Source organism: Neophocaena asiaeorientalis, unplaced genomic scaffold (genome assembly GCF_003031525.2).
Source record: "Neophocaena asiaeorientalis asiaeorientalis breed wild unplaced genomic scaffold, Neophocaena_asiaeorientalis_V1.1 scaffold127, whole genome shotgun sequence".
NCBI classification, from domain to species: Eukaryota; Metazoa; Chordata; class Mammalia; order Artiodactyla; family Phocoenidae; genus Neophocaena; species Neophocaena asiaeorientalis.
The window spans coordinates 1,856,169-1,872,282 of record NW_020175414.1 but is presented as its reverse complement, the minus strand read 5'-3'; positions in this window follow the sequence as shown (position 1 = coordinate 1,872,282).

The following is a 16,114-nucleotide window of genomic DNA, read 5'->3' as shown; positions in this document are numbered from 1 at the left end:
CACAACAGTGAGAGGCTCGCGTACTGCAAAAAAAAACACACACACAAAAAAAAAACAAAATTGACTTTTTCATATTAATCATTTAATCAAATATGAATTAACAAATAGAATCTAAAGGGATTTTGTATTACTTTTAAATGTTTTATATTATATTTTATTTTATTTTATTTTTACGGTACACGGGCCTCTCACTCTTGTGGCTTCTCCCACTGTGGAGCACAGGCTCTGGACGCACAGGCCCAGCGGCCATGGCTCACGGGCCCAGCCACTCCATGGCATGTGGGATCCTCCCAGACTGGGGCACGAACCCATGTCCTCTGCATCGGCAGGCGGACTCTCAACCACTGCACCACCAGGGAAGCCCCAAAATGTTTTATATTTTAATGATTCAATAGAAAAAATCTCTATTCATTTAGCTCTCCTATAAATTGGCTCTCTTTTCAGATAAAATAAAAGAGACTGTTGATATAAGATCACCTTATATCTAATGTTTTTAACTTTCTGGTTAAGCCCTTATTTTTTCTCTGTGATCAAACCACCCACATGGTTGTCATTTTCAAGGAAACTTAACTGATTAAAAATATATTAAAATATTTCATCAAAATAAAATGAGCGACAATTAATAAATTCTTCAGAGCACACTTTCTTTTTTAAATGGAAATGCACTTCTTTTATTTATTTAATTTATTTAACTTTTGGCTGTGTTGGGTCTTTGTTTCTGTGTGAGGGCTTTCTCTAGTTGTGGCAAGTGGGGGCCACTCTTCATTGCGGCGGGTGGACCTCTCCCTATCACGGCATCTCTTGTTGCGGAGCACAGGCTCCAGACGCTCAGGCTCAGTAGTTGTGGTTCATGGGCCTAGCAGCTCCGTGGATCTTTCCAGACCAGGGCTCGAACCTGTGTCCCCTGCATTAGCAGGCAGATTCTCAACCACTGTGCCACCAGGGAAGCCCTGTATGCTTTTTCTTACCATGATTATTGCTATCAGTAATTCTTATTCTTCTGAAGCATGGTCAGAAAGTATATAGAGTTTTCAGCTCTCAGGGAAAAGTTGCTAGCTATGTTTCACTTAGCTTTATTGATATAATGATATAACTTAATTTAGGATGCCAAGGAAAAATAATGATATGTTTAGTAGAAACATGTAGTGAATTTAGTTTAGCTTTGCAATGCATATGATTCACTCTTTTCATGTACCTTATTATTTTCTGTCTCTTTAACTACTTTCCTTCCAAAAGAATTGGATAGCTAGATGATGGCAAAATTCATGATAGTTTTATTTGTGTAAAGAAAATGGAGTGTGATTGATTATATTGACCAGAAGGACAGAATCATCTAAAAAATTTCTCTGAGTAGTTCCGGTTTTATTATCTCAGTTAAAGACGCTAAAGGAGAGAGAGGAGGCACTGGTGGAAGCAGATGAACCGTACAGGCTGATGATGGTGAATGCAGGGTCAGTGCAGTACGACCATACCAACCACATAGTCACCATGACCACAGTCAAGGACATTGATCTGTGAGGGCTGTCTACTCCCACAGCTCCCACCTAAACAAAGGTACTGGGCACAGGTCCAAAAAGTAGAACTCGTCCATGGACAAGCCGACAGGATCCTTACTCAGGAAGTCCAGAGACCCTGCTCTCCCAGCAAGTATCGTCTTTTATGTCCTCAGCATCACTGCACACACATAGTCGCAAAAGGTAAAGAGGATACATCCCCGACTGGCTCAGGACTCTACCGAGAAGCCCCCAAATGCCACTCATACCAGCAAGACACAGTGCCACAGGCTGATAGGCAAAGCCTAACACAGAGAAGAACGAGCCTGAGAACCGGGTGATGCCCCAGTCTAAGCTACAAAGACCTGTCCTATCTCAGCTTGGTTGTCCCGCTATCCCAGCCTGCATGGAGGTGATGACTCCATAGCCCAAGGTTGGGATTCCAGCACCTTTCCAACCTGACTCTTGGACCCCAAAAGAGCAGGCAGCTGAGAGCTGACCTCCTCTGGAGAAGCCTTCAGAGCCAAGTTTAGGTGGTCTTCCTAAACTTACAACCCACTGGGCCCTCACCAGATTGTGAAGCTAAAATAAATACATACATACATACTTACACACCTACATACATAAACACAAAAATAAATTTACTCTTCCTGAGTAAAGCTGGATTCTCATGTCTTTTCATAAAGAGACATCTGTCTTATTTATGAAAAAACTAAAAAATGCTATGCTTTTCTTTTTTTTGATATCTGATAGTGTCAGAATCTTTAAAACATGTTCATAATCATATAGGTTTTACAAGTAAATTTCAAAAGAATTAATGGATTTAGGATTCAAATGAAAATTAAATAATTCAATTAAAAGTAAGATTACAGCCTCTTCAAATCAATGCTTTCTATTAAGCCCCTAAGAAATAGATTTTGTCAGTATCTTCTGTGAAGATTTTAGTTATTTATAAATTTCTGTCTTGCCCTCAACTACATCTAAACTTTTTCATAAATTAATTGCTAAGAATTAGAGTTTATAATTTGACTTTGAAGTTTAAATACTCATATAACAGAGAAGGAAAGAAATCTCAACGTTAAGTGACAAAGTAACAGTAGGTCTCAAAACTTAGGCAAGTTCTTCTACTACTCTTAATCTGTCTCTTTCTCTCTCTCACTCCTTAGTTTGATCATTTCTGGTCACGAATACTCAGTGTCTTTGTGCAGAGGAGCTGAATAAATAAAATATGTGCCAACAGGGTATGCAGTCATTAGTTTAAGACGATTTTGCCACCATTTGATATAGAAAAAAAATTCTGGCTAATGCTAATTTAAGACATATATTCAGCTAGAGTCAGTGATTTTATTAATAATGCTCTACCTAAAAGAGGAGGCAGATAGATAAATGAAACAACATTTAGGCAAAAGAAAAAAAATTAGATATATGTAAGTGGCTTACAGACAGAAGTTTGAAAGGAGTTTTATATAACAATTAATTAGAACTGCTGAAAAATTGATGGCTACAATGCATAGGAGATATCATTAAACTTTTAGAGTTTGACTATCTATAAAAGTTTTCCACAATAACATTGAGGTAATTTATACTTATCACAAGAAAAGAATGTAACATTTTATAAGATATAGTAGAAATGCAAATCTGACAATGAAACCCCTTCAAAAATTTTCCTTTATGTTTATTCTTTATTCCTGTGATTTAAGGAACTTTCATTGCCTCAGCTTTATCATAAAAGATTTTAATTTCTACACTACATAAAACATCTTAGTAAATAGAATTATCTTAGTTAAGAAATGTTTTCTGGGATGACTGTTAATTAGAGGTACACAACATTTGTCTTCAGTCTATATTTATTAGTAAACTCTGAAACAAGTCATATTTTTATGGCTAATAAAACCAAAAGGCTAACAAATAAAGGAAATTAGGATCACTACTTTTATATTAAGAAAAAAGTTTAATATTTTTCTGCTTCTATGATTGATATTATAGGAGAAAAATTGTATGGATAATATTTTTCCCCAAATTATTTTGGTTTTGTGTCTTTTATCCTGATATTTATAATTATATACAGTTGGCCCTTGAACAACACAGATTTGAACTGAATGGGTCCACTTACACATGTATATTTTTCAGTACAGTCAGCTTTTTGTATCTGTGGGTTCCATATTCACAGATTCAACCAGCTGCAGATTGTGGGTTGTGTACTATGCCATTTTGTATAAGGGACTGGAGCATACATGGATGTTGTTATCTGTGGTGGGTCCTGGAAGAAATCCCTCACATATATGTAAGGATGACTATATACTCATATAAATTAAAAGCAAATTAATTAGCATCTTTAACTGTGATTAGTAGGTTGGGACTTTTATTTTTTTAATTTATTTTTATTCTAAATTTTTATTTTTTTAACATCTTTATTGGAGTATAATTGCTTTACAATGGTGTGTTAGTTTCTGCTGTATAACAAAGTGAATCAGCTCTATGTATACATATATCCCCATATCCCCTCCTTCTTGTGTCTCCCTCCCTCCCTCCCTATCCCAGCTCTCTAGGTAGACACAAAGCACTGAGGAGCTGATCTCCCTGTGCTATGCAGCTGCTTCCCACTAGCTATCTATTTTACATTTAGTAGTGTATATATGTCCATGCACTCTCTCACTTCGTCCCAGCTTACCCTTCCCCCTCCCCATGTCCTCAAGTCCATTCTCTACATCTGTGTCTTTATTCCTGTCCTGCCCCTAGGTTCTACAGACCTTTATTATTCTTCTTTTTTAGATTCCATATATATGTGTTAGCATATGGTATTTGTTTTTCTCTTACTGACTTACTTCACTCTGTATGACAGTCTCTAGGTCCATCCACTCACTACAAATAACTCAATTTTGTTTATTTTTATGGCTGAGTAATATTCCATTGTATATATGTGCCACATTTGAAGGTTGAGACTTTTAACTTCACCACCTGACCTTCAGGGAGAGGTGAGGAGCTAAGATGACATTTTATGATTTAATCAGTCATGCCTATGTAATGAAGCCTATATAAACACAAAAGGACAGGGTTTGGAGAGCTAGCTTCCATATTGGTGAACACATGGAGTTTTAGGGAGAGTGGCATGCTCAGAGATGTCATGGAAGCTCCCCACTCTTCCTTATTCATCTCTTCCATCTAAGTTATAACCTTGTATTAATATAATAAACTGGTACTCAAGTAAGTAAAATGTTTCTGTGTTCTGTGAGCTAATCTAGCAAATTAATTGAACCCAAGGCGGGGGTGGGGGTGGTCACTGGAACTCCCAATTTATAGTCAGTTAGTCAGAAGCACAGGTGACAACCTGTACCTAAAATTGGCAACTGAAGTGGGAGGTAGTCTTGAAGGGCTGAGCATTTACCTATAGGATCCAGGTTGATAGTGTTAGAATTGAATTAAATTGTGAGACTCCCAGCTGGTATCCCAAAGAATTGCTTGGTGGTGTGGGAAAAAAAAAAAAAAGTTAGAACTGGATGCAGAATACTACACCTAAATTCCACATTTCTACCCAAATCATGTTTCATTATTTATGAATCGGTATAGATCCATACCACTGGCCATCTACACAGAATGGCAACCAAGAGTATTTCCTAAAGTTATGTGCACTAAAATAGTTCCCTTTTTTATTCTCTTTCATGGCCACCCATAAGTGAAGCTGTAATTCTTTTAGCACTTTACTTTTAGTAAAGGCTAATAGTTTGCACAAGGCATTTGGAAACTGTTCCCAAGTTTTATTATTTTATCAGCAACTAGTTATAAGAAATTATACATATGACCATATTTGTGGATTAAGAAGGATGAGTAGATACATTGGAAGTCTGAGCTTCTTGCTTACAGAATACGCTCATGTTTTTTACAATTGTTTGATCTCATATATAATACTATGATTTTATAATAAATTACTGATAGGCTACTCAATTTCATGGCTTATTGGAACAGATAATACTATATTTATAATGCACAACTCAGGTTACATATGTTTTGTTGTCCTACACCAAGCATTCTGTTTTTGTTTGTTTTTTCCATAACACAGTACAAGGAAGCCTCAACTTTTCCAAAGGAGATGGGTTAGAAAAACAACATGAACAGAGTTCTTGGCTTTGCCTCAAAATATAAAGATGTCTGCTGAATATATTTGGTTATTTGTTTTTTTAATTATGACCACCTAATAAATAGTGTTGAAACTGATGCATCATAAGGCCCAGGAATTCAACAGGCATATGAAAAGCTGCTCAACATCACAAACTATTAGAGAAATGCAAATCAAAACTACAATGAGGTTTCACCTCACACCAGCTAGAATGAGCATCATCAGAAAATCTACGAACAACAAATGCTGGAGAGGCTGTGGAGAAAAGGGAACCCTCCTGCACTGTTGGTGGGAATGTAAATTGATACAGCCACTATGGAGAACAGTATGGAGGTTCCTTAAAAAACTAAAAATAGAATTACCATATGATCCAGCAATCCCACTACTGGGCATATACCCAGAGAAAACCATAATTCAAAAAGACACATGCACCCCAATGTTCATTGCAGCCAGATCTTGAAAGCAACCTAAATGCCCATCAACAGATGAAAGGATAAAGAATATGTGGTACATGTATACAATGGAATATTACTCAGCCATAAAAAGGAATGAAATTGGGTCATTTGTAGAGACATGGATGGACATAAAGCCTGTCATACAGAGGGAAATAAGCCAGAAAGAGAAAAACATATATAACATATTAATGCATATATGTGGAATCTAGAAAAATAGTACAAATGAACTGGTTTGCAAGGCAGAAATAGAGGCACAGATGTAGAGAACAAACGTATGGACACCAAGGTGGGGAAGCAGGGCAGTGGGTGGTGGTGGTGGGATGAGTTGGGAGATTGGCATTGACATATACTAATGTGTATAAAATAGATAACTAATAAGAAACTGTGTATAAAAAATAAAATAAAATTCAAAAACAAAACAAAACAGAAAAATAAGATTCAGGCATTGATGAAAGTAATTAAAGAAGAGACAAATAAATGGAAAGACATTCATGTTGATGGATTGGAAGTTTTAATATTATTAAAATGTCCATACTACACATTCAGTGCAATTCCTATTTAAATCTCACTGACATTTTTTTTTAAGAAATAGCATAAACAATTCTAAAATTCATTTGGAACCACAAGGAACACCAAATAATTAAAAGGATGATAAGAATATACAATGGGGGAAAGACAGTCTCTTCATCAAATGGTGAAGATATCAAACCGGATATCCACATGTAAAAGAATGAAACTGGTCCCATTTCTTACACCATATACAAAAAAACAACTCAAAATGGATGAAAAACTTAAATGTTAAGGCCTGAAACTGTAAACCTCTTTGAAGAAAACACAGTAGAAAAGCTTCATAACATTGGTCTTGATAATGATACTTTTATTTTTGGATATGACATCAAAGCACAGTGAACAAAAGCAAAAATAGATGACTGAGATTGTATCAAAAAGAAAAAACAAAATCAATAAAACAAAACAAAAAAACCCTTCTGCACAGCAAAGAAAATAAACAGTAGAGTCAAAAGGCAATTTATGGGGCTCCCCTGGTGGCGCAGTGGTTAAGAATCCGCCTGCCGATGCAGGGGACACAGGTTCGTGCCCCAGTCCAGAAGGATCCCACATGCTGTGTAGCGGCTGGGCCTGTGAGCCATGGTCACTGGGCCTGCACGTCTGGAGCCTGTGCTCCACAACGGGAGAGGCCACAACAGTGAGAGGCCCACGTAATGCAAAAAAAAAAAAAAAAAGGCAATTTATGGAATGGGAGAAAATACTTGCAAACCATCAATTTGAAACACGGTTAATACCCAAAATATATTTAAAAACTTATGACTCAATAGCAAATTAAAAAACAAAACAAAGCAAAACAAATAACTCAGTTAAAATAAGAAGTGATAGAATTGGCCAGCAGGTATATGAAAACATAGTCAACATCACTAATCATCAGGGAAATGTATAAAACACAATGACATATCACCTCATGCTTGAAGGATGGCTATTATCAAAAACAAAACAGAACCAAAGACAACAAGTTTTGACAAGGGTGTGGAAATATGGGAACACTTATATATTCTTGAAGGAATGTGCAACATTGCAGTCATTATGGAAAACACTTTGGAGATTACCCAAAAAATTAAAAATAGAACTACCATACAATCCAGTTATTCCATTTCTCGGTGTTTATCCAAAATAATTGAAATGAGGATCTTGAGGAGATATTTGCACACCCATGTTCACTGCAGCATTATTCACAGTAACCAAGATGTGGAAATAACCTAAACGTCCATCAACAGTTGAATGGGTAAAATGTGGTATATATCTGCAACAGAATTTTATTCAGCCTTTAAAAAGAAGGAAAGCCTGCAATATGAAGCAAAAAGATGAAATTGCAGGGCATTGTGCTAAGTGAAATAAGTCAGTCACAGGAAATCATATCAAGATATATCAAGCATACAAAACGTTCAAACTCCTAAAAGCAGAGAGATGAATTGTGGTTGTCAGGGGCTGGGGAACAGGGATATGCAGAGTTGCTATTCAATGGTTATAAAGTTTAAATTATGCAGAATGGATGAGCCTGCCCATATTTAACAATATTGTATGGTACACTGAAAACATTTTTAGGAAAGCAGATCTCATGTAAAATGCTTTTTCTACAATGAGAAAGGGGGGGGCTATACTTAAAAAACAACAACAACAACAAAACAAACAAACAAAAAAAAAAACAAGGTTGCAGGATACTTGCGGACACAGCTGGACCTGAGGCTAAACTTTCTCTTGTTCTGGACCCAACCTACAACTAGCAGCCTTAATCTTTTTTAAGTTATTGAATTAGAATAGTTCACTGACATATTTAACAGGTTACCATTAAAATCAGAAGAGGCCAGCAACCACTGTGCTACTTTGTATTGATTGTGGTTTGAGGTACAGTAACTTGCTTTTCATCTTAGGCAAGCTGTAAACAATTGGACCTTTAGAAATTTACTAATACGGTAAAGTCCTTTAATTTTCAAAGGGCTTATATCATACCTCTGTCAGTTGTATAACTCATCATATCCTGTCATCAGTATAACAGATCATTTCTGTATTATGTTGTAATACAGAGAAAGAAAATTAATATATTTCTAGGTTAAGACACTGTCTTTGTTCCATAACGGCAAACTGTTACTGATCATTTTCACTAATCGATCTGGAGAAAAGAGCACTTTCCAGATCAATAGCTACATGCCAGTACCCGAGAATATGATTATTTGCTCCAACAGGGTACCACGTATGGAATGTCAACTGTAGTTTGAGACCATCTGATTATGTGTGCAATAATTCTCCAATAACTAGTTGGTTTTTACACTACTCCTAGATGTGAGATTAAAAAAAATTGATAGAAACCATCACCTTGCATCTTTTTTTTTTTTTTTTTTTTTTTACCTTGCATCTTTTAAATATTTAATGGTCACCCTAATCTTTGCAATTATTCAATGGATGTGGTTTTGCTTTAGGTTCTCTATTTTGGTTGAGTAAGGCAGATTAAAGAGTTTCCATTTGATACTTGCAAATATAATAGCTTTTAGTATACAGATCAGGATATCAGTATAGGGATATTTTCAGTTGCCAGAAAATAATTATCTAGTTCAATGTTGTCAGGAACTGGATAAATTATTGCCTGATGATTCAGCATGTCCATTGGGGATGTTGTGAGATTAACTTGGGCTGAAAGTTAATTTCCTATCTTACCTCCCTAAATCTCCTTTCTGACCACAGGACAATAGTAGTATTTAGGTTCTCTAGGTATTGGCATCAATTTATATCCTCTGTCATATAATCCCCGAAACATTCTAGGTATTTTTGTGTTCCCAGTGCTCATTCATCTGTGAAGCTGCTCATAGAGGCCTTTGGAAAATACTTGGAGAAATATTTACAGTATTAACACTTAGCAGTGGCACAGGGTATTTTCTCAAGGAAGACACTTCAATCATGGGATCTTGGTGTATAGAGTTAGCTTAGGTTTCAGAACTAACTGAGAGGCTAAGAATTTTTGTTGTGTTCTCTAATGTCAGAATTCTGTTCACCAGAACCTTTACTGTTATATAGATTAAGAAATAGTAGATAATCAAAACTTTTAATTCCTAGTATCCTCATGATTAATTAGTCACTACCACAGATCCTGGCTCAAAATACTCTTGTTTCCACTCCATTCCTGATCCCTGTTATGGTTATTGCATGCATTTTGCCTCTACTGGTGAATGTTACAAACTGAACTCTATCTATCTTGTATTCGATAATTTACATGGAAAATGTGCTATCCACTTCATTGTCATTATCCCTAGCATCCAAAAACATTTATCATTGAGATTTCCAAGGATGCTTGTGCTCTCCTCGCCAATATATTTTTCATTGCCTTCTTGAATGTGTTTCCTGGCCCTTAAGGGATATAGTTTGCAGGGATGGGGTGTAGTTTGTATTTAATAAACCTGTGCAATCAATCTTATCATAAAACTTTGAATTTCATCAGAAAAGTCCTAGCATGTATGCTTCATTAATAAGCCACTATTGTTTCTAGTCTTCAGTTAGTTGACCAAGAAAACAATTAGATCCATTTTAAGATATACAAGCTAGCTTATATTAATTCATAAATCAAGGATAAGTACATTTAATCAATAAATATGGAGTCAATTAGTGGAGGGATAAAGATTATTTCTGGGGGTAGATAGGTTAAAAGCCTGTTTTCTATTTTTATTTATTTTTGTGTCTTTGCATCATAAATGGGACTTAGTGGGTAAAACAGTAAGTCACTTCTCCTCAGGTCTTCCAGATTTAACCTACCCATATTTATAAGTCCATCTCTTTCATTTCTATACTAAATATAAATTTATTTGCCCATTCAAAGACAACACTTAAACAAAATTCCCTTCTCTTTTCAGTTTTTTTTCTTTTTGTTTTTCTGTAATTCTCCCACTTTTTATAAAAACCTCCTGTGATTCCACAATTCCCTCCAAATTCTCTCTGCCCTTTATCCAAAACTCCTCAAAAAGATCACTTCTTCCTCTGTCTCCAATTCCCATCTTATTTGCTTTTCCTCAAGCTTATCCCAGTCAAGATCTGACTCCTCCTCTCTCCATGCACTTAAGAGCAGGGGTCTTCTTTTTGTTTCTGGAACATGATATGCTGGCTACTACTCAGGTGTTTTGAAAATGGTTCCTTCTTACCATAAGTACGTTTTTTTGGTTATATTTATTATTTATATCTTATGTCTTTCACGTGTTTGTTATAATTCTCTTTGAATGCTTTTCTGGCCATCCTATTTAGGTATTAATATATCATTCTTTCTTCAAAAATGCTACATAATTTCCTTAATTTTTATATTGAATGTAAATGCTTGTTAGATAGAAATTTCCATTAAAATAAAGGCCTTTTTAAACTCTATTTTGTTTGCTGGTATATCCCCAAAATGTATCTGGCATATGAGAAATTCTTAGCAAATATTTGTGGATCAAATTTAAAAGTGTATATTTCTAATAATGACATTTCATTAACATTATATCATGAAAAAGTTCAAAACATATTTGAAAATCTATCACTAGTTATTTATTACTTAGCAATTGTTTACAATTAATTTTCCAGTTTTATTCTATTATAAAATGATATACATGATTTGCTTAGCCTATGATAAAAAAAATCCATAGGATAGTTTCCTGAAAGTGAAATTACTGTATTCAAATATCCAGACATGTTTAAGGTACTCAGTTTTAATATCTTACTTTCCAGAAGATCTGGGCAGATTTACACTCAGAAGCAATCTCATGAGAATATCTGTATGTTTGACCTCTTTAAGGTTCTATAGATAGTTTTGTGCTTTGGCACATAATATTTTTTAAAATCTAAATGATCAGTGAAATTATTTTAAATTTTTATAAGTATGAAAAACTTTGAATTACTAACAGGATATTCAGGGAACAACTATTCCCTGAAAATTGGAAAATAACATAATATATTGATACAGATTTTGTATCTTAAGATTGATCCTAATATGATCTAACGAGAACTGTAAAAGTGTAAAAAAAATTCGTGGTGCTTTGATATAGTATTTATCCTTATAATTGTCAGAAGCTCTCAGTTTTTTAAAATACATATAATGTTTCAATTTCATACATACACCAAAGTCTTTGAGTACAATAAAGATTAAAGGTGATTTTTAAAAGATATTATTTTCCACATATTTTACTATTTACAAAGGTTTTTCAAAATCAATTCGTCATATGATAAACAATATAATAATAGGTTTACATACTCTTTCTTGAAGTTGCCAAAATAAAACTCTAAGGTGATAAGCAAAACTTGTATGAAAATATACTGTTATTTCCTTGTATTGCATATATACTCTGATTGCAATTCAAGTATTCCTTGAGTTTCACCAATAAGAGCTCTAATAGCATTTCATATCTAGGGACCAATACTTCATAGGTATAATATAAGATCCTGTATTAAAAAGGAAAACTATGATTCTGTCTACTCAAAGAAATAGACATGGCTGGCTTTCCACTTTCAGTCATTTAAGTTTATGAATATTGTTTATTTTATGACAATCTTCTGTTCCCCATGAAAATATCTTGTGCTCCAAATTTATTTTTCTTATTGGAAACTCATAATATCAGCAGTCTTTACAACATTAAGGTGTCAGCTCCACTCTTGTGGTTCAAAAAGCTAGCCTGTTATATTTCCATATTATATTACATTTTTATTATTGTATCTAAGAAACCATCATGACTTGTATGAGTTATTATGGAATAGAGATCACATACTAAGAACTATAAGGGCCATTCCATGATAGAAATTAACAAAGGAAATAAAAATAGGAAATTGTGGTGCATTGTGTAAACAGGCAGCTCTGCTACTCTGCTCAAGTGCACTATTAACTCTCTGGGAATGTGAGTCCATGTTTGCCAAATATTCCAACTTCTGGAGAGAAACAAAAATGCATGTTTTTTTTTGTGTGAAATAGCTTGATTTTTAGTGTTGTTAATTAATTTACATTTTAAAAAGACTGAATGCCAAATAGATTACAAGGAGAGTATCAGTCTGGTTTTATTCACTGGCAAACTGATTCACAACTTGCAGACTGTTATAGAACAAACGGGGATGCTTGTCCCACTTTACATCATTACTAAAAGTTTGGTACAGACATTACAACCATCTGCCAAGTGATAAGAGCATTACCTAATAATTTTAAACAGAATGATAGGAATTGCAATGTTATCTCAATAAGATAGGATACTCCTGTTAAGGATCTCACTATATAATGGTAGAGATTTAATTATGGTATAGTGCTATAAATACAAAGTCATAAGGCCTGACTCTGGATTCCTTCAAACTTTTAAGTAATATTTAAGTGTTCTTGAATGGTAACCTGTATTTTGAGGGGTTTGAAATTTTAAAAATGCTTAATATTTCCAAAAGAAAAATTCAAACCGAATAATATTTTTGGAACTTATAATTAAATAATTTTCTTTTTAAATTTATTAGCATGATAGTGTAAGACTTTTTAATTTTATTATTTATTTATTTATTTATTTTTGCGGTACACGGGCCTCTCACTGTCGTGGCCTCTCCCGCCGCGGAGCACAGGCTCCAGACGCGCAGGCCCAGTGACCATGGCTCAAGGTCCCAGCTGCTTCGCGGCATGTGGGAACCTCCTGGACCGGGGCACGAACCCGTGTCCCCTGCATCGGCAGGCGGACTCTCAACCACTGCCCCACCAGAGAAGCTCAAGACTTTTTAAATATTCACAAAGCTCCACACAACTTCTTCTTTTTTTATGATCAATTCATGGTATTGTGTGTGTCTGTGTGTGTGTTTAATTAAATTCCTTCATGAAAGTGTTGGAAATATTACTGAAAGAATACTACTGGCATTAGTAGTCACAAAACTAAACATTTTGATGTTTAAATAATTATTTGAAAAATGTAGTCTTTAAAATGTAAAAACATTCTTTATGTATTTCAGACTTTCTCCCTTTGACCCTTGATTAACTGCTTTGCTGTAGCCAGCACTTAAGCGCCATTCAAAAAAGTATACGTTTAGACTGAGATTATAATGGATTAATCATATTTTGTATATTACCTTATAATTCCAAAAGTTCTTTTAGGTCACACAAATAAAATACTTTGAATTTTTTTCTATTGATTCAATAGCTTGATTCTAAATTTATTGTTCACTGCAAATCTTGTTTTTATTCTCTGGCTTATAGTGAGATGTGATTATATTGCTTGGAATTTTGCTCTATAGAGTAGTTATGAATTCTACATTTTATTGCAATTTTAATGAAATTTTCTAAAATACAGCTATATAAATACCAGGCATGACTAGTGGCATTTAAAATTCTACCCTCGTGTTGTAGACATATGGAGCAGTGAAATATAGGGTAATGATAACCATAGAAGAACATTAAAACAGTTTTAAATACTTGAGATATCAGCATATATTGACTTGGCAAAGCATTTGAAATATACTTTAATTTCATAAGCAGAATGTTATCCCTCTTTTAAAAATTGCAAATTATTTGTACATATAGCATTCAACATGACTGTTGGCTTTGAGCTCAGAAGCCCAGCTGAAATTAGCTTGGCCAAAAATGGGAATTCATTGATCCCACGGTCATGTATGGCACTAAAGTTGTAGATTTAACCCAATCCATACACAAGAATAACACCAGAAACAGCTCTCCCCTCTTTTACTGTCTATTTCTGACTGTTGGTTTCAATATCAGCCATATTTTGTCCTTTGACTACTGACAGCCCTTGAGCTGTAAATCTAACAGTTCAGAGGAGATGGATATATATATATATATTTTTTTTTTCTCTTAGCTCTAGTTTAATAAAAAAAAAATTCTTAAGAAATTCTTTAAAAATTCTTTAAAAATTCTTTAAAAATCCTTAAGAAATTCTCTAGTTTAATAAAAAAAATTCTGGTAACTGATATGAGTCATCACCTGATAGATGAAATTTATGAGTTAGCAGGCCATTGACCTTCTCATCTTATATTGGGTAGTGCTTCAAGGCATGAGATTTAGTACCTCCAGGAAGTCCCATTTGTTGTCAAGCATATTACCCATCTTGAGTGGGACCACCATATTTTCCCTCTCAGGAATAGGTGACCTACTATGATAACCACCAGGTTCCTATTCAATGAAAGAGCATTGACTGTATTTTGAATCTATGGGAAACATAGAAATTATCATAATCTATCCATTAGTTCACACTTAAGTGTGAACCATGAGAAATCTTTTTCTAGTCTTTCCTCCTCACAAGTAACATCTAATCCATATCCAATTTCCATGAATTTTGCTTTCTAAATTTCTTCCTAATGTAGTCTATATATTTTTCAATTAAACCCAGATATGAGGAGTAAGGATGAAATTTAACTCATCTATATTCATTGCAACAGCCATCCTGTTTTTTAGATAAATATAGTAGACATCCAATGAGTCTTCTTGTATCCCTTCCAAATTAGTCTTCATGTTACTACTAATTTTTTAAAAATAGAATTTGACCAAGATAGCACATCAATCTACCTTCTTTAAATTATACCATATACTAATCATGACCACACTAATACTCTAAGCATAGTAGTTTTCTAAGCCCCAGATGCATATATTCTACTTCTAATATTTTTCTATCTTTAGATATCACTTTAGCATTTCTAAGTTAATGGGAATGTATTTATGAATTTATAATAAAACATAATTTTATCAGAAGACTTTCCTTTACCATAATTTTGATATGCGTAATTTTCATAATATCTCAAATAACTTTTCAATAATAAATTGGCAAATACAGATTACTTCTGTGAGGGTGTGTGTGTATTACAGTATTCATGTAACCATCGGTATTATACAAATAAATGTCGTAGAATGAAAACTTACTGTGATATTGTTGTGATAAAAATGATTACAGATACTTCTGTCATCTAAAGATAGTACATAGTTTTATATCAGTGGGAAAATAAATATTTTTTTTGCTCACTTTTCTCTATAAGAACCGGAAAAGGGAGAGAGAAAATTTTATATTTCTAAACTTTGCCATGTCTTTTACATATGAAGTGATGAGACACTGATTAAATGAGTCTGTTCAGCAAACCCCATTAAAAATACTTTCTACATGAAAACATAAACCCAGAGCTGAGGAGTAAGAGGGAGGTTTAATTCATCTACATGATGAAATAAACAGAGAAGCTGGAGCCACTGAGCGTTGGAGAACTTAGAGGCAAATTAATCTCTTATTCAATGGTGGAGCCATGTCAGGAGGTGAAAACCTAGGAAAATGGATAATGAGAACTCACTTGCAAGATGAGTAAAGGACTACATAATAGTTTCAGTTTTAAAGGTTTTGATGTTGGAAATCATGTATACATCCAGTATATTCCCCAAAAACCTTTAGCAAAATATAATATATGCATGTAAATGTTTTTTGTGAGTGTTGTGTAAGAAAACTTGATTAAGAGGGACTACGTTCCTTGGCTAGTTTTGAGTAGTTAGCTCAATTAATCCAATTAAGTACTGTCACAAAATT